This window comes from Macaca mulatta, chromosome 15 (genome assembly GCF_049350105.2).
Source record: "Macaca mulatta isolate MMU2019108-1 chromosome 15, T2T-MMU8v2.0, whole genome shotgun sequence".
Classification (NCBI taxonomy): domain Eukaryota; kingdom Metazoa; phylum Chordata; class Mammalia; order Primates; family Cercopithecidae; genus Macaca; species Macaca mulatta.
This window is the reverse complement of record NC_133420.1, coordinates 11,688,199-11,706,501: the sequence shown is the minus strand read 5'-3', so window position 1 is coordinate 11,706,501 and position 18,303 is coordinate 11,688,199. Positions and strand designations below refer to the sequence as shown.

The 18,303-nt window shown below is 49.1% G+C and overlaps 1 long non-coding RNA gene across 1 annotated transcript; it reads right to left on the bottom strand.

The window, feature by feature from the left end:
• Nucleotides 1–3,879: 3,879 nt before the first annotated feature.
• On the bottom strand, nt 3,880–18,028 carry LOC144334837 (uncharacterized). The gene is made up of 3 exons (XR_013405079.1): nt 17,887–18,028; nt 5,423–5,672; nt 3,880–4,030 (listed from the first exon to the last, which is right to left on the bottom strand). It is a non-coding gene; the product is annotated as an uncharacterized LOC144334837 (long non-coding RNA).
• Between the last annotated feature and the right edge of the window lie 275 nt (nt 18,029–18,303).

Here is an 18,303-nt window from a genome sequence, read left to right as displayed (position 1 = left end):
CCTTTAGTCTCCCTCCCTCATTTCCTTTCAGTCCTCACCTTCCTCACTGCACTTCCCCATCCAACTCAGCCGACGCATTCTCAGGTCAGTAGAGGGTTTTCTTTCACTCTATGTTTTTATTGCAACGATCATTCTTAATGAACAGAAACCTGTTTCAGACCACGTGGATGCCACCTCATGACCAACTGCTGCCCCGCGGCTCCGTGTCCACTCAGTGTCCTCATGGCGCAGGTGCCCAGTAGTATGACTGTGATCAGGGGTAGCAACATGGGACATGAGAGTGGTATCCCAGCCAAGAGGCCCTGCCAAGCCTCCCCAGCAAACCGGAGCAAGGCCCAGGGCGGTAGGGAGAGCGCGGTACTCATGATGTGGGCAGTTCAGCTTCTGCAAACTGTCCATCGACTGCAAATTACTTTGTTTCCATGGTTACAAAAGAACCATAAGCATTCGGAAATATGTTCTTGGTTTCATGTTTGCGAAATCTAGGCAACATTATAAGAAAAATCACTGAATTCTGCCCGAAGCTCTAGGGGTGTTTTCTTCTCTGAAAGGAGCCCCTTCCAGGACTTGGGATTGAGTGACAGCCTTCAATCACGGTTCTCCTGATGGTAACAGGGAACTCCTCAGCCCGGGAGCTGCGGCCCTCGACAGCCTCACGGCTCCACACGCCAGTGTTCTAAGGATCACACGTGTGCAGACAGCAAAGCTTGCTGCACACACGCCAGGTGCTAACAAGCCCCAAACGTCTCACTCATACTTGCTAACCACATCGCTTCTCTCAGCCTCCACGGCGTTTCACACTCTGCCTTTATATAGAGATGAACCGTGCATCCTGAGCGCCACAAAGATTCACCTCCTTCCGGGCAGAGGGGTGCATCTTTCCATCACGGGGTCTTCAGGCGAGCCGGCCCAGGCTCCACACATGCCACCCCTTCACCCAATACTATACATGCAAACGGATGTATGCACTCCATACACACCCTCAAATACACTCACCAAATATGATGTGTGTACACAATCCACACACACCCTCAAATACATACGACACACATGAACATGTTCACTCCAGCCACACCTACTAAATACACTCACCACACACGCACAAACATGACACACGTGCACACTCATTCCAGGCATCACACCCCTCTCCAAGTACACAGGTGCACACAACCCCAAGTCCAGAACCTGCAGACTCCACAAGCTTTGGTTTCCCCCACTGTTTCTCTCATCATATGAGATCCACACACAGGTGTCATTTACTGACATCTAACACCCGGGGAGGCCCTTAGACAGAACTGCAGTCACAAGTCGGCTTCATTCAGGCATTCATCACCAGCCTCCTGAAGCCACCTCCTGTCCCCACGGGGAGCGGGGGCCGAGACCAGAGACGTCACTGGGCTTACAGATCCCCAGGCTGGCAACCCAGCGAAATCAAGAGGGCTCGGCCATGGCCCTGGAGGGAAACGGGTACTGGACTCAGGTATGCGGAACATGAGTCCTCATTTCCATACAGTGTCACCTACGACAGCGTCAGGTGAAAGCCACTGGTTTGGCATTCCTGGGATAGACAGTCCTGGAATTACAAGGGAAGCTTTTTACTCCTCCCCTCTGAACACATGAGGTCCATGGTCCCCTCACATCTAACACTGGGAATCTGAATCGGTGACTCGTTGTCCACCTGAGGACCACCCAAGAGGATCCACACACCTGCTACAACAGCAGCACCGCACCTGGTCTGCAGGGGAGCAAAGCAAATGCAACCTTTATGACTAAAACTGGATTACCCCGACACTGGCAGCCTGCAGTGTGTATATCGTCAAGCCCCCACATCTGCGCCACCTGCCAGAGGAACACAAGCCCTTAGTCCCGGGTACTCAGGACGGCCTGTGAGGTGGATGCTGGCACCCTTCTCATCTCCCAGTGGAGAGGAGAGAAGGGCAGGGTCAGGGCTGGTGTATCAGGAGGGTCGGGGTTCAAACCCCATCTGCCTCACAAAGCAGCCCTTCACGTTCAAGTGACTTCTATCATCAGCCATCAGTGACTTCTCTCATAACCACAGTTACCAGCAATTCTGAGTGCTGTTCCTTGGGACGTCGTAAGCAAACATTTTGTTAGAAAGATTTTGCCAAATCTGCTTTCAAAATCCTGTGTTATGAAATGACTAATGAAAATTTGAGCTATGAAATAAAGCACAGTTAAATGAATCCCAAAATGACTATCGTGAAGGAAGTTTTAACTTGAAGTGAAAAATATCCTCTAAATGACATCAGCCAGAATTATCTTCAATCATTACTGATCCCATATGCTTCATGAATTATACAGCATCATCTCAGATATGAACTTAAAACCATTAGCTGAATGCACATTTCAGCACAACCAAAGTTCTGCTATAATAAGCAGCACAGGCGTCTCTGGAGAGGATTTTAATTGGGACTACAAACAATGCACACGATCGTGGTAAGAGGTTTCATGCTGGCTGTTCTCCAAGGTGCGACACAGAGAAACACCACTAACCTCAAAGAAACCTGCTCCTCTGTAATGAGATGAGAGATGACAGATGATGTGGACGGACTACTGTAAATATTTGAAAAGGAGAAAAAATCATATCAGTTTCCCTTTACATTCTTAGAAAAAACCGATTTTTCTTTTGGGATGATTTAAAAAGAAAATGACATTTCTGAATTTTTTTTTTTTTTTTACTTTTCTTTCTGAGCCTGGGTCTTGGCTCTGTCACCAAGATTGGAGTACAGTGGAGCAATCGCAGCTCACTGTAGCCTTAAGTGATCTTCCCATCTCAGCCTCCAGAGTAGCAGGGACCACAGGCACGCACCACCACACTCAGCTAATTTTTCTATTATACAGATGGGGTCTTGCTATATTGTCCAGGCTAGTCTTCAACCCCTTGGCCTCAAGTGATCCTCCTGCCTTGACCTCCCGAAGATTTAGCCTAAGCGACCATTTCTTATCGGAAAATAGACATTAGAACAAATGCATTTCTGTAAGATTTTTTACCTCTTTTCACTGGGGAAAAAGGTAACTTGCCTCCAAGGGTCGGAGACAAAGCCCTTACTGCAGACAAAAGTGCTGTGCATCCCGGGAATCACTACACCACAAGGCATGGCCATGCACCCTGGACGCAGGAGTAACACACGAGACTAGCACAGGCCGATGCAGGCCCTCGCCAGAAGCAGGCCTATCCTTCCCTCCTCTCCTCAGCCCTCTCTCCCTTCAGGCCTCAGTGGCTGCTGACAGGGGAGAGGCCACAACTAGAGGAGGGTCTCAACTCCACCAGGGACAGGAGCCCCGGACACTGGGGACTCAACTGCTGCCCTCCGTGCCCACGTCCTTCTGGTCCAGACTTCTCAGGAGTCACACGTGGCCACTTTGACCCTCTTTCCCTTCTGTGGCTCCTACAAAAACCAGTCCGGTGAGCCCAGGCTGCCTCACACTCCAGGGACACCCGGCACAGGCCCCCTCCATGTCCTTATCCAAGCTTCTGGGGCCAGAAGGGTCTTGCAATATTTCAATTTCCAGTTGAGCATCCCCTGCCTGAAATCCAAAGTGCTCCGAAAAGCATTTCCTTCAAGTGTCATGGGGAACCTCGGAATGTTTCAGGTTTTGGAGCATTTTGGAGTAGGGAGTCTCAGCCTTAATTTGAACCTCTTCAAGGACGCCACACACTGAAGCCCCCGATGTCCACCCTACACAATCCCAGCACACCCTCTGAAGTCCTCAGCAACAGATTTTCTTTCTTCAAAAATAACCACAAGTCACCAACTCACACGCAATCACAGAAGGGGGTTGTGGACACCCGCACAGACAATGAAATTTACCTGTCACATTTCTACCTGGGTAATTTAAAGTCATTCCTCAAAACACACCTGTTTTACTGAGTTGCATTTTAAGGTGAACACACACAAATCCTTTCAGGGAAACAAATGTCTCTTTGGGCTGCGTGTGGTTTCTTGACTCCCGTGAATAACTCAGCGTTCACCCTCACTTCTGGATAAGGGAGAAGATGCAAAGAAATCTGTTAAAACAAAGACATGAAAACAAGTTTAAGAAGGGTTTGAAAGGTTCCTCCTGTCCCCCTGGAGGGGAGATGAGGACGCCTGGAAAGCTCACGAGGGACAGGAGCACAGCCTCCTCGGTGTGCCATGGACGCCGCCTCGCCAAGGGGAGAGGATGATGACTAGAAGGCTCACAGGGGTGGGAGCACAGCCTCCTCAGTGCTTTCTACACTCAGCAGCTTCAGAAATTCCCGTAGAAGCAGAACACATGAGAACTGAGACTGGAACACCCCAAAGAAAGGGGACGAGGGGTCAAAAAAAGCATTCGATCATTACCCAGGAGCGCGGGCATGAAGCCGCTTCAAAGACCATGTGAGAAGTCACTCATAGGCATTTCAGAAAATAAGGGTAGCGCGAGATTGCTCGATTAGCTCAAACAGGCTGCCGTCCCTCAGGCCATGAAGTCTCTGAGTTGAGCCTCTCAGTGAGCAGAAGTCACTCGCATCTCTGCCAGAGAAAGTACTACAAGCCGACACATAACCTCATGAAACCTGGGCTTCAGCCCGTCGACAACAGTGAGTCTGACATGGTACGTCCCTCCAGATGGTTAAAAACCCCAGGGGTTCATCAGACAACCTCGAAGGGCTGTGTCTGTCCAGCCCCTTTTCCAAGTTCTGGATGATTTTTCCTAATGTACTATAAGCAGCATGTTCCAGTAGAGACGTCATTAACTGACTCTGGGTCCTCTTAATTTTGAAACTAGAAACACACTTGGCCATGCACAGTGGCTCATGCCTGTGATCTCAGTACATTGGGAGGCTGAGGCAGCTGGAGTGCTTAAGTCCAGGAGTTCGAGTCCAGCCTGGGCAACATTGCAAAACTCCATCTCTACAAAAAATACAAAAACAAGTCAGGCATGGGGACACGTGGAACATGTGCCTGTGGGTCCTGGCTACTCAGGAGACTGAGGCAGGAGGATCGCTTGAGCCTGGGAGGTTGAGGCTGTAGTAAGCTGTGCTCACACCACTGCCTGGGCAACAAAAAGGTTTTTTTTTTTTTTTTTTTTTTTTTTTTTTTTTGCCTGTCTCTAAAATAACCAAAGAGAAAAAGAATTATATACCTGACTAACCCAAAATAAAAGAGGTCTTGTGGGACGACCTGAAACACAGCTGCGAATTCTGGCAGGACCTCCCCTGGCTTGATTTGTGGTTAGTGTAGGACCACTCTGAAGGATAGGAACCCAGGCATCTTCCAAGAGTAGACCTTACAGTACAACTTCCCTTCGCTGGACGGAACACTTGCCTTGGAGCCTGGGACACCCTGGGGCAGTGCCACCATCCAGAGGCCGCCATGGCACAAGGAGGCCCTACCATCATGAAGCCTGGGACGTCCATCAGAGCAGTGCCACCCACCTGAGGCCGCCATGCCAGGGGAGCCTGGACATCATGAAGCCTGGGACATCCTGGGGCAGTGCCAGCAACCCGAGGCCACTGTGACACAAGGGGGCCCTGGTGTCACTGAGAGGCTACACAGCAGGTCCAAGCCCAGGCCAGGAGGGAAGAGGCTCCACGTCCTTTCTATCCCTCCAGCTGAGTCCACACACGTCTTGGAGCAGAAATGCATCACCCTCAATGTCGACGGGTAAGTTTTTGGCCACAGAATCTGGAAGCATAAAAGATGATTCTGGGCTGGTTGGTTGCCGGCTCGGATCTGTCCTCTTTCCACACAAAACCTGGCTCACACCAAGCAGCGTCTAAGTCCTGGAAGACCTGCTAAACAGAAGTGCAGTTACAAAGCAGAGAAACTGGAGGGGGCCGGGCTGTGCTCCAGTGGCCACCAGCGTTTCTCAGGAAGACCCCGGGCATTGCAGGGTCCAGGGCAAGGAATTCCTGGCAACCAGGACATGGAACAAGAACACATTTCCCGGTCCTGTTGAATATGAATCGGGTAAGAGCCGATTCCCTTCCTCGGAGGACTGAGCACCGCCCCACAACACCTTGGTATGGGTATGTTATTACATACGTTGGTATGGGTAAGTTATTTCATATGTTGGTATGGGTATATTATTACATATGTTGGTATGGTTATGTTATTACATTCGTTGGTATGGGTCTGTTATTACATACGTTGGTATGGGTATGTTATTACCCATACCAAGGTAATAAGCCCGTTACCAGCAGGAGGCTGGTGATGAAGACATGAGGACCAGATGAGCACGAGGGATCCTGACAGATCATCCCTGGCACTGAACAAGGGGCGGACAGTAACCCCTGTTCCTGACGCATCAGCTGTGGCACTGAGCGAGGGGTGGCAGCACGGCCTGTGCCCCTGCAGAAGCAAAGGGATGTGAGGTGGGTGCAGGCTGGGCTTGGAGGCTAACTCAACTACCTGAGCTTGCACTTGCGTTCCTCATGGCAGGGAGGCAAGGCACAGGCAGCATTAGGGCTCACCTTGCCCCCGGGCTGCACTTTTTTCTGCTTATGAGTCGTGCTCGCTTTACATGGACAGGCATAGCTATAATAACGATTCCCTGATTATTTCGCTGCCTACATAAAGGGCTTTCAGAATTCACTTCCATCCTTAGGAAAGAGGGCCAACACCAGGCTGTCTCCCTTAAGATGCCATGTCTCATATGGGGGAAAAAAATCAAGAGAAATCAAATAAAGGCCATAAAATACATCAATTTCAACACTAAAATTTAATAGTACGCTTTAAATTGAAGATGAGTTAAGTCACATTTCCAAACCTCTGAAAGCACGGTTACTGGGAGGAGGTGGTTTGCAACACACAAAGGCAGCTCTGTAGAAGCGCCCAGGCTGGATGAAGGCTCAAACATCAGTGCGAGGAGAAACTGTGAACAAACTCTCTCCTGCCCTGCTGCTGTCCTCTTCCAAAACACACTGGTTATCTGTCAGTTTAGAACAAGGCCTAGGGAGGTGGGAGGCAGGCCTGGGAGGGTCACCTAGCAACCAAGCTCCTCACCCACACAACCGCACCAGGCTGAGCTGAGCAGCACACACAAACACGACTGATTCTCCCAAGAAACAAGACGGAAGGCAGCACACTGCCACGCCAGGCACCCTGCAGGTGAGAAGACTGAGGGGAGCCAGAGGTACCTTTAATCTGGCTTGCATGGTGGATGGAGAGGAATAATGCCACTCACTTGAGTGTTGCACAATTCTTTCTAGCACTGAGTGGCAGAAAACAAAAATTTTAGATGCTTCCTCAGATAAAAGTTTCTGAAGAACTGAACATAAGTTATGTTCAGGAAATAGCATTACGAATGCCTCAAGTGCTTCTGTTTTCAATAATCTCAGAGTAATTCTATAAACCCAGGAATGTCTCACCCAACTCCAGGATCACGGCCCAGGTGACGTGGACACACACATCCTGAAGCTCCAATGCTCAACTAAAGTGGGGCGAGTGAAAATGATCCTGGGTATAATTTACACGGACACAGGAAGGTGGCTGAGCCCCAAACCCCTAAACCAGGAAGACCAGCGTCCTTCAGGGGCCTCACCTCTGTCCTTTCCCAGCCTCTGGGAACCACCACTCTGCTCTCTACTGACACAAACGCCCCTCCAAGGAACAACCAGGAAGATCATCATTCAAAACTGAGGAACGTGGCAGAACAAAGCTGTCAGGAGATTTTAATCACCAACACCACTAATTACATGACCCAAAGATGATTAAAATCCCAGGCCCTTCAAGACTGAATGTTATCTATACTTAAATGCATTTCATCACCATATTGGGGGGTTATTCCTTTGTTTTGCTGCAAATATATCCAACTGCTGTAAAAGGAAAAGGCAACTTGTTAACGAAGCTTCTTGGAGTGTCTCAACAGCCATCGGGGTAGGATAAAAGGCAGGACCTCCTGGCAGAAACACTCAGCTCTGAGGTCAGGTGGAGTTCTTGAGCACCAACAAAAGCAAAAGAAGGTCGAAGACCACACCCCACTTTCCTCAATCACGTCTTCATTCCATGTTTCCTTCTGTTTCTCGCTACTTCACTGGGAGAGAGAAATTGTGCTGAAAGAAAGTGGAAACACACACATACATAGGAGACCCTACAGATACTGAGAATGAGTGCAGCCGTCACAGTCCAAATGTCCTTTCAGGTCCATCTGACCTGGCTGGGATCCAGGTATCCAAGTGCAGGATTGTACGTCAGACCCGTGAAGCCAGGATTACAGCCACTGAACGGCAGTTTTCCATCCCACGGAAACCGGCCTTGCTAGGGGCTTCCTCGGGGACCACCGACTTCATGCCAGCACCCCTCAACTACTTCAACTAACCTACATCATGGCAGAGGCCTCTCCAGGCAGACCAGCCCTACCCGAGTCCTGCTTCATGGCAAACCCTCCAGGCAAAAGTCCTTGGCCTCCTCTGGGAGGCTGTGCTCCGAAGGTGCCCTCATTTACTTCTGTGGCTCTGAGACATTTAACTACAGCCCAACACACTTCTTCCTGTTCACATAGTGTTAACAGATTTTTATGAGTCAATTTTCACTGGGAAAAACACCATTTCAGGAGCCCCAGTGACCACAATGAAAATGTTTTCACCTCCCCTTACGTGACATCGGCAACGCCAGGTCCAGGAAACGTTCTGGATCTCAGATAATGGCATATCCACTCATAGTAAGTCTTGCTCTTGTTTCACAAGCTATCAAATGCTGCCCAGAGACAGGAAAAACCCCATAACGTGGCAGGGAGGGGCAACCAGCATGAGTTCTAAGGCCAGACCACCCGGGTCTGCTGACAGCGTGGCGAGGGGCAAACAGTGCAGGGTCTAAGTCCAGACCGCCAAGGTCCCACTGACAGTGTGGCTTCAGGAGTTTCCTAAACCCTCTGCTCTCCACGTTTCATGTCAGAAAAATGCAGTGACAACCGTGTCCACCTTGTTTAAATATATATATACACACACATATATATGTGTGTGTGTGTATATATATATACACACACACACACACACACACATACCCCAAGCCTACAGCCGTATAAAGGTCATTAATCCTAGTTATCCTCAAGGCATTGAGCGATCAATAATGAGTCATCCCCCTGCTGCTGACCTGGCTCAGCCCCACCCTCCGGAAACCCCGCATCCACACCAGCCACACAGGATGAGGCCCGGGAAGGAGCAGGACTGTGTCTTGGGAACTTAAACTCTGGAAGCTGAGTTAAATCAGTGCCACTCATATCTTGTCACCAACTATCTTATAAAATTGGGAGATTCCATCTCTGGGGATCTTGAGGGAACCTGAGGCTCTACATTGAGTGAGGTGAGCACTCGTGCTGGAAACAGACGGCAGGGAAAGCAACCGAATCTGGGGTCGCAGCTGCCTGAGGCTTGGGTCCTACCGAGAAAATGGCACCAGGGCCCTCAGGACAAGTGGTGGAGGTCCCAGGAGGCAAGTGCCGGCTCAGAGACTCATGGACCCAAAGCTTGCTCCAGGGCCAGGAGGAGCTGCTGCGCTGACAGCCACGAGGCAGGCAGCCTTCGAGCTCCTCCATAGGCCGTCCGGCAGGCAGGGAGGACAGTGCCGAGACCACCCCGGGGCTCCCCCAGCCTGCCAGGCTGCTACTCTTACTCCAGCCACTGACAAGAGTCCCCATGTTCCAAGCTAGGTTGAAACAGTGCCTCAGGCCTCAGGGCACATGCAACCCCCTGCAGGGCCACTCCTACCCAACACCTGGGGATGGCTATTCCCACACATCCCCAACTCACAGCAAAACTCAAAAATGAAAGTCGGAAGATACAGCCAGGAAACCAATGCTCAAGAAGCAACTCCAGGGTGACTCTTCCTAGAGCTATTGCTACTGAACATCTTTAAAAACATTTCCAGGGTGACTTCCTAGAGCTATTGCTGTTGAAATCTTTCAAATTCTTCATTTCAAAATTAGCTTTTATTACACTGTCTTCCCTATTCTACCAAGACTCTAGGAAACAAAACCGTTACAATTTCCAATTCTATCTTATAGCAAGTTAGAAATACACATTTTTCCTCAAAGGATTCTACGTATTTCCTTGCTGATATCCTTTCCATGCCCCGTGCTACTGCCCGCAACAGGGAAGGCTTTTCCAACCGAACCCAACCCAACCCAACCCAACCCAACCCAACCCAACCCAACCCAACCCAAGGGCCCTGAGACAGGCCCCTAACGAATCATCTACCAACTCTTGAGACAGGCTTGCCCTAACAAATCATCTGCAAACTCCATCTTCCATTAAAAACAGTCCTGAAAATGAGCATATTACCACTTTTTAAAAATTACTGTAAAGTGGACAGTGTTCAGTTCTGTGAATTTCGGCACAAATATTCCCATAATCATCATCACACAAGCAGAACAGTCCAACAGCCCCAAACCCACTCACGAGGCCTCATAAGCATACCCTCCCATTCCCAGCAACCACCCTCTCTGTGTTCTCCCATCCCCCGGGTCTGTCTTTTGCGAGTGTTGTGGCAAAACACTCGCAAAATCATGATTTCCTGGGCATCGTGCTTGGAGGTGCACCCAGGGTGTCCTGTGATCAACAGCCAGGCCTCGGGGCTGCTGGATGTTTATTATTCCACGTATGGCTGTGGCACATTGTAACCCGTGTTGGGCAACTATAGACAGCGCTATTAACATCAGCGCTATTGGGCACAGTTTTTCTTAAACATCAGCTTCTGTTTCTCTAGGGTAAATACCTAGGAGTGCGGTCACCGGGACCCACGTTTGTGTGAGTTCAGTTTTGTAAGAAACCGCCAAGCTGTCTGCACCATGCTGAATCCCAGCATCGCACAGGAGTCCCGACTGCCTGTTCTCACCAGCACCTGGGGCTGTCGGAAGACCTTAGTCAGGCGCTCCAGCAGGGGTGTGAACAAATTCACTGCGGCTTCGGTGCACATCTCGGTGCAACCAGTCACGCTGAAGGTCATTTCAGATGCTTTCGGGCCATCCTCCCGTCCTTCTCAGCGAAGCATCTGTTCAGGTCTCTTCCGCTTTTAAGTCAGGTGGTTTGTTCTCTGTCATGAGCCGTGGGAGTCCTGTGCATTCTGGATACGAGTCCTTTGCCGGCTGCACGGTTCATAGACATCTTCTCCCCATCTATCGAAAATGTGTCTCTTCAATTCCCTAGGGGTGTCTTTTATATTAGAAGTTTAATTTTGATGAGTCTTACCTACTTGTTTTCTTCCTTGATTATGGATCATGGTATGGCTAAGAGCTCTCACCCTAGGTCTCGACAATTTCCCTTTCTTCTACAGGTTGTGTAGTTTGGTATTTTACATTCAGGGCTATGGTCCACCTTAATTTTCATACAGGAATTTCTCCCTGTTTTCACTCTTTTGCATACGGCTGTCCCATAATTCCAGCACCATTTGTGGAAAAGACTCAAATTCCACTGAACTGCTTTTGCGTCTTTGGATCTGTTCTGAACTCCACTCTGTCAGCTGACCTGTGTGTCCGTCCTGAGCATAATTTATGACTTTAGTGGTTGTCTCTGTGAAAAAAGTAATTCTGTCTGGAAGCAAAAACCACATTAGAAATGCTCTAAATAAGATTCTTCCTGTTGTCAGGAGAGCAAAGCCACTGCCCTAAGCAGAGGTGAGGCCTCAACAGCTCCCAGGCACAACCTTAACACACAATGGGGAAGACAATTCATTTCAAGGGCCACAAGGTGAGACCAGCATAGCCGTGAAAACTGCAATAATTTCACAACAGAATGAAATTCATAAAGAACTGCTGAGAAGCGTGTAATAAGTTACATAAATTACTGCTCCTTAAATTCTGACGGTTGGCTAGGACAGAAATAGCTTCACGGTACAGTTCAAACAGGAGAAAGGTAGGTAGGGGTGGTTTCCACACCACACAGGGTCTGCAGGAAAGAGACACTCTTCCTCTAAACAGGAGATCCTGGGAGTGATGTGATAAACCATGGTGAGAGGCACGGAACTGTGCAAGCCGGAGTCGCGGCCTTTGCCCCACCACGGAGCCTGTGTCCATGAGCAACGAGGCTCAAATGTCAGGCCGGGGCAACCGAGGCAGTTATCAGGGGACAAGAAAACGAGCGCACGGTGGAGGCAAAGGTCTGAAACTGCGCAGCAACTTCGAGTCAAGTGGGACAAACTGACTCAAAATGCAGGTTCCAAAAACCACCACAGAGAGCTGTTCCTCGGCTCTGGAAAGGCTAAGTGACTAATGCCCACACTGAGCATCTGCTCCCAGAGACAACCCCGGTGACCTAAGGCTCAGCTCCTCCGAACCCGCGCCGAACCTCAGTGAGGAACTTTGTTGGTATCTTACGGCACATTGACATGTTCCCTTAAAATCTGGTATTTCATCAACAATGCAGGCGCCACCTTTGATTCATACACATTTCGATTAAACAAGATAATTTACACCCTGACCATGCCAGGTAAGAGGTTTACTACAATCTTTAAACAGAGCCAGAGGCTACAGTCTGCTCCTACACAACACCATGTCTCTACAAGTTTGATGGGTTTTTACTTTCCATGTGTTCACTTGCCTAGTGCTAGAAAGCAGATTAAAAACAGAAGGAACCCCGAAACACTATTGAATGAGAATCAAATATCTTGCAGTCATCATCGTGATGAGATGTTTATTAAACAGAAATGTTCTCCCCTGTAGAAAGCAGCACACATCAACACACACCGATAACTGTCGCCAACATTCCAGATCATCTTCCCTTCCATGGCCACAGTGCAGGGCAATGGACCACGCACACCTGCAGACCCACGGAAAGCGGGGTGACACGGCCGATTCTTGGAGCGAGCAGGCCAGGGTGCACTCAAAGTGCATCTCTTTCCAGAGGGCCTCCACGGAAAGTTACACATTTATTCCACGAGTTAATGGCACTGCACCAAACATTTCTGTAAGATTCTCTAAGAAAGCTTTTCCTTCTGCCTAAAATGTCCTGACACAAACTGAAAAAAGTTCTTGGAGCTGCCAAACACTTCAGTATCCCTTAACTATTGTCATGCACGCCCGTGTGAAGAGACCACCAAACAGGCTTTGTGAGCGCAACATGGCTGTTTATTTCACCTGGGTGCAGGCGGGCTGAGTCCAAAGAGAGTCAGGGAAGGGAGGTAAGTGTGGGGCCGTGTTATAGGATTTGGATAGGTAAAGGAAAATTACAGTCAAAGAGGGGTTGTTCTCTGGCGAGCAGGAGTGGAGGTCACAAGGTGCTCAGCGGGGGAGCTTTTTGAGCCAGGATGAGCCAGGAAAAGGAATTTCACCAAAAAAAAAAAAAAAAAAAAAAAATCATCACTTCAGGCAAGAACCGGCCATTTTCACTTATTTCTGGTAGAATGTTATCAGTTAAGTCCAGGCAGGGCATTTACACTTTTGTGACTCTTCAGTTACTTCAGGCCATCTGGGTGTATATACGTGCAAATCACAGGGGACGCGATGGCTTGGCTTGGGCTCAGAGGCCTGACAACTACAGTCTTTACTTTTAAGGTGTAGGGTAAGATCATATAATCCCCAACTAAGCTCCTGATGCTGTGTGTGGCATCCAGCAACAGCACGTTTCATTCCTGAATTACATTTGACTCACGAGTCCACAGTGAGAACGATTTCTGGTGAATGAAACACCAGGCAGGAGAGTGATTCCGCTGGGCAGCTCTTCACACATAACCCAGGAGCTGAGGGGAGAGGAAGAGGCCCACGCGCGTCCACCGTGTTCACGCCCCCTTCGAATGTGCCCCACTCCTAGAGACCCAGACCCAAGGGAAATCTGACCTGAAAATGGGCAAACCCTCACTTTGGTAAAGTGACAGGGACTCGGGGCCACAAGTTGACCTCAGAGCAACACAAGTGCAGACACAGCACCCCAGGACACCCTCCCCACCCAAATTCAAGGAGGAAAATCAACGCCCCGCCCCCTTGCGGAAACCCCGGGCTGCTGCAGCAGACGTCTGCCGGCCTGTGCAGCCTCTCCTGTCCCACATTCCGGGCTCAGCACCTGTGCCTCAGCCCTGGCACTGCTCGCCACACCCAAAGGTGTGCCAGGAGGGGCAGGTCCTAAGGTCTCCACTGCACCAAAGCCTGCAAGGCAAAGGGGCCGCTCCCTCCAGCAGGAGTCCAGAAGCACACCCTGCACCAGCGTCAAGGCGTGAGAATTCTCCCCTCGATCTCCGAGTCTCCAGTCTGTTGCCCGCCAGGGTCTTCTGCCAACGGCAAGGCCCAAGCTGGGAGGCACATTTGGTTCTCACCGTTTCCCTTGTCAAGATCAATACTGCAAACATATCCAATTCATCCTGTCACTAAAAATGAAATAATCTGCCATCTCCATCACAGATGACGCAATCAGGTTTCCATTACCGGGGTGCTTTTTTTTTCTTCCTATTTTGAGATGGAGTTTCTGCTCTGTCGTCCAGGGTTGAGTGCAGTGGTGCGATCTCGGCTCACTGCAACCTCTGCCTCCCGGGTACAAGTGATTCTCCTGCCTCAGCCTCCCAAGTAGCTGGGATTACAGGTGCCTGTCACCATGTCTGGCTAATTTTCATATTTTCAATACAGACGGGGTTTCACCATGTTGACCAGGCTGGTCTGGAACTCCTAACCTCAGGGGATCCACCTGCCTCCTCCTCTCAAAGTGCTGGAATTACAGGCTTAAGCCACCATGCCCAACCATTACTGATGTAATTTCTAAACCACTCTCTCACACCCACTCCTTTTTTTTTTTTTTTTTTTAAAGAACCAGCTTTATGGCTACATTTTTTCCAAGAGAACCAGTTATCCATTTGAAGTACAAATAAGACACCGTGTTCAAAAACCAAAAATGCCCATTTGCACAGAAGTCTCCAAATACCCAGTCGATTTGAGCCTTGAGAATAACATCAAGCTGTTGGCTGAATACAACTTCCCTTTCCATCCCTCTGCCTGTGAATTAGACACAAGGACGAAGCCACGAGCTAGGTGCATAAAGGCGGGAACCACCAAGGCAGCCGAGACTCCAAATAAAAGCTGGAAGGACCAACACAAATGCATCACACCCTGCACGCCCTCCTCTCCTTCCTTTTCAGAATTTCCAGAGGATGAAACAGGGACCTCCTCAGACGTCCCATTGTGCAGGCGGCCAGTGGGGAAGGCGGCGGCAGCCTGAATGAAGTGACCGGGAAATCACATTCCACAAACAGAAATTCTCCATGTGCTTTACATCCTCTGTCTCTGAAGAGCTATGCCAGTCTAACAGTCGCTAGAAAACCGCCTCCAAGTGTCATTTCCCATTTCAAGCAAAGAAAACAGTGGTGCGGCATGAGGGAAAAACATAGCCATGTGCTCTGGGCTATTAAATAAGTTTTTTTCTGTCATAAACATATAATTTTACATTCTCAGTTTTCTGTATAATTGATATGCTTGCTAATTAGCAGACATAGTAATAAAAAGTGAATTCCAAGTGTAAGATCGGAGGACCCGTTCACATGGCTTCAGGTTCTGCTACTGTGTTTCAACTTAAGAAAATGGTTCTGTGCGTTGGTAACAAGGCCTGAGAGTCTGTGCGTGAGTCTGTGTGGCTGTCATCAGGGTTCGTGTTGGCTCCGTAGCAGAGGATGTTACACTGTTACTTTATCTTCTACAAAAAATCCTGAAAAAATGAAGGCTGAATAGACATACACACCCTCCCAAAATAATCCAAATGTCCACCAATATGAAAACCAGATGAATTACGGTTTCCATCATGGAATATTCCTCAGCAGTGAAAACAAACTATAGCCACAGGTGCCAACTAGGATAAAGAAAACCTTTTAAACACGTTTAAAGTGAACTGACTAGGCGGAATTCCTCGATTACAGGCTTCTGCTCCAAAAGGGTACTGTTCTGAATCCTGTGATGTAGAATGATAGTTAGCAACCCTGTTTCGGGGCACATCTAGAAAAAAGCAAAATAATGACTGCACAATTTTAAATTCTTTGTAAATTATGACTATTACTATGAAAATTCTGAAAATGTGAAAATCTTCCCAACTGTTATTGGACAAGCTTCAAAATAAATACCCTGGCCTTGCTTGCCACACCCACAGATGTGCCAAAATAAATGAAAATATAGCCCAAGTTAGTAGAATCGAAACCTGAAGATGTACGAACCCTCCCTGCCTCACTATCTATACATCATGCAGAAATTTAAGAGCAGGTAGTGACACTGCAATGCAAGCCTCAAACCAACTGGGTATTTGAAAACTTCTATGCAAATTGGCATTTTCAGTTTTTAAACACAGTGTTATTTGTACTTCAAACAGGTAACTGTTTGGTTCCCTTGGAAAAAATATAGCCATAAACCTAGTCTAAAAAAAAAAAAAATACGGGAGTGGGTATGAGAGAGAGTAGCTTAGAAATTTTAAAAGTATCGGCAGGGAGCGGTGCCTCATGCCTGTAATCCCTGTACTTTGAGGGGCAGGCCCCATGGGGCCTTTGAGGACACCAGTCTCCTCTGCTGCCTTCCTGCTGGACTGACCCAACAACATTCACTGGGTTTCCACCCCTGTCTCATTCAACATCCCAAGGGTGGTCTTCATCCTCATCTGGGGCTCAGCTCTGCCCCAATTTCCTAAATCTCTGCCTTCAGAGCCTGAAAATACCTATGCCCAGGGTCACCCTAAGTCCACGTTTACCCCAGAGAGTCCCGATTTTATGTTTTGCCAGCATCGCCTTAGTGATCATTTATCCTGTAAATTCCAACTGCCTTCACACCTCACCCCTGCTGTCTCCCAGCAGACCCCACTCAGATGCACATGCCTCAGACACCACACCCAGGTCTGTGCATGCTGCCCTGCTCTGCCCATGTGGGGACCACCTCTCTTTCTTGAGGAATCAGCTGGCGATCATCTCCTTGTGGAGGGCTGCCCTGACTTCCAACCCTGTCCAGCCAAGGCAGAAGCCGTCCTCGGTACTTCCCCAAAACTCAGGCCAAGTATGAAGATGGCGCAGATGCTAGCTGTGCCTGGAATGCCATGGGCAGTGTCCCCAGATGCTCTGCACGTGGCCCGGGGCACCACCTGAACACAGCAAGTGCTGAAGAAATAAAACTGATGTGGGCTGACCTCTGATAGGGCCCCCTTCACCATCCTCATCTGTCTCCCCTCTGGACAGTAAAATCCACAAGACACGGAGGGCTTGTCTCACTCATCTTCAAACTCCCAGGGTCACCCTGGTAGGTAAAGGGGACTCAAATGTCTTCTGAAGGAAGCGGCTGGTTAGCTGCCGAGTTAAAGGGCCTCTGAAATTCAGAGCTCTGCATAGGAGTCCAGCACACTTTATTATGAATGACCCCAACCACGGCAGAAGTGGCTGTGGAACCAGTGCTAACCAATTCAGGGTTTGTTCACTGTTTCTCAGTTCATTATCACAACTCATTCTCACAGAGCAGCCGCGCACAGATCCTCAGACGTCTACACAGAGTGGGACGATGGCACCGAGTCACATCAACGTCCTGTTGCAGACTGGGAGACACCGGTCAGACACGGACCCAGGCAGAGCACAGACCTCGCGTTAAATTGGCTCCGTGTAAACAGCACTCCCTGCCAGGCCCTTTCCTATCCGCACAGCTTCTACAAATTCAACTCTCACACCTGACACCTAAGAATACTGCACACCCCCATGTGAACCCTCCATTTACCTCCCAAATGACCTGGCATGGCCGAGTACAAAAAATTTCAACATAAGGGAACTGGAGGGCATGTGGGGCTTTCTCCAGTCCCTGCTGCCTCCTGATGGGAAGGCCCAATGCTTCACACCCCGAGTGAAGGGCGGGTCTCTTCGGCCCCCCGGCTTTGACCTGGAGCTAATCAGCATTAACTAATTTCACTTTCCAGGACCAACTTCAAAGGCCTGCAAAGCCAGAGAAGGGAGAGGAGATGGAACACGCCCTCACCTCAGACCTGTTGCAAGCACGCACTTCTCAGATGCGTCCCAAGATGCACAGCGTGTCCGTTGCCTGTTTCACATCCACTGACCTGCAGGTCTTCTATGTGGCATCAGCCTCCTGGGCACTGGAAACAAGCGGAATAATGGCAAGTCCCCACTGCAGCAAAGGTGAGGAAAAGGGACCCAACGCAATGGAACTTTCCTTTTTCTGACAGTCTCAAAACAGAGGGAAAATACTGTACAGCCAACTTCCCCTCACACAGGTTTATTTACTTGTGACTCAGAGGCCATGACAGACAACTTCAGGTTCTCACCGATTCCTATTTTCCTCATCCAGGAAGCCTTTGTTTTTAATATCGTACGAACTTGCCATTTTGTAGGCCAAAAACAGCAAATATTGGCACTTTCCTACAGTTCAACCGAA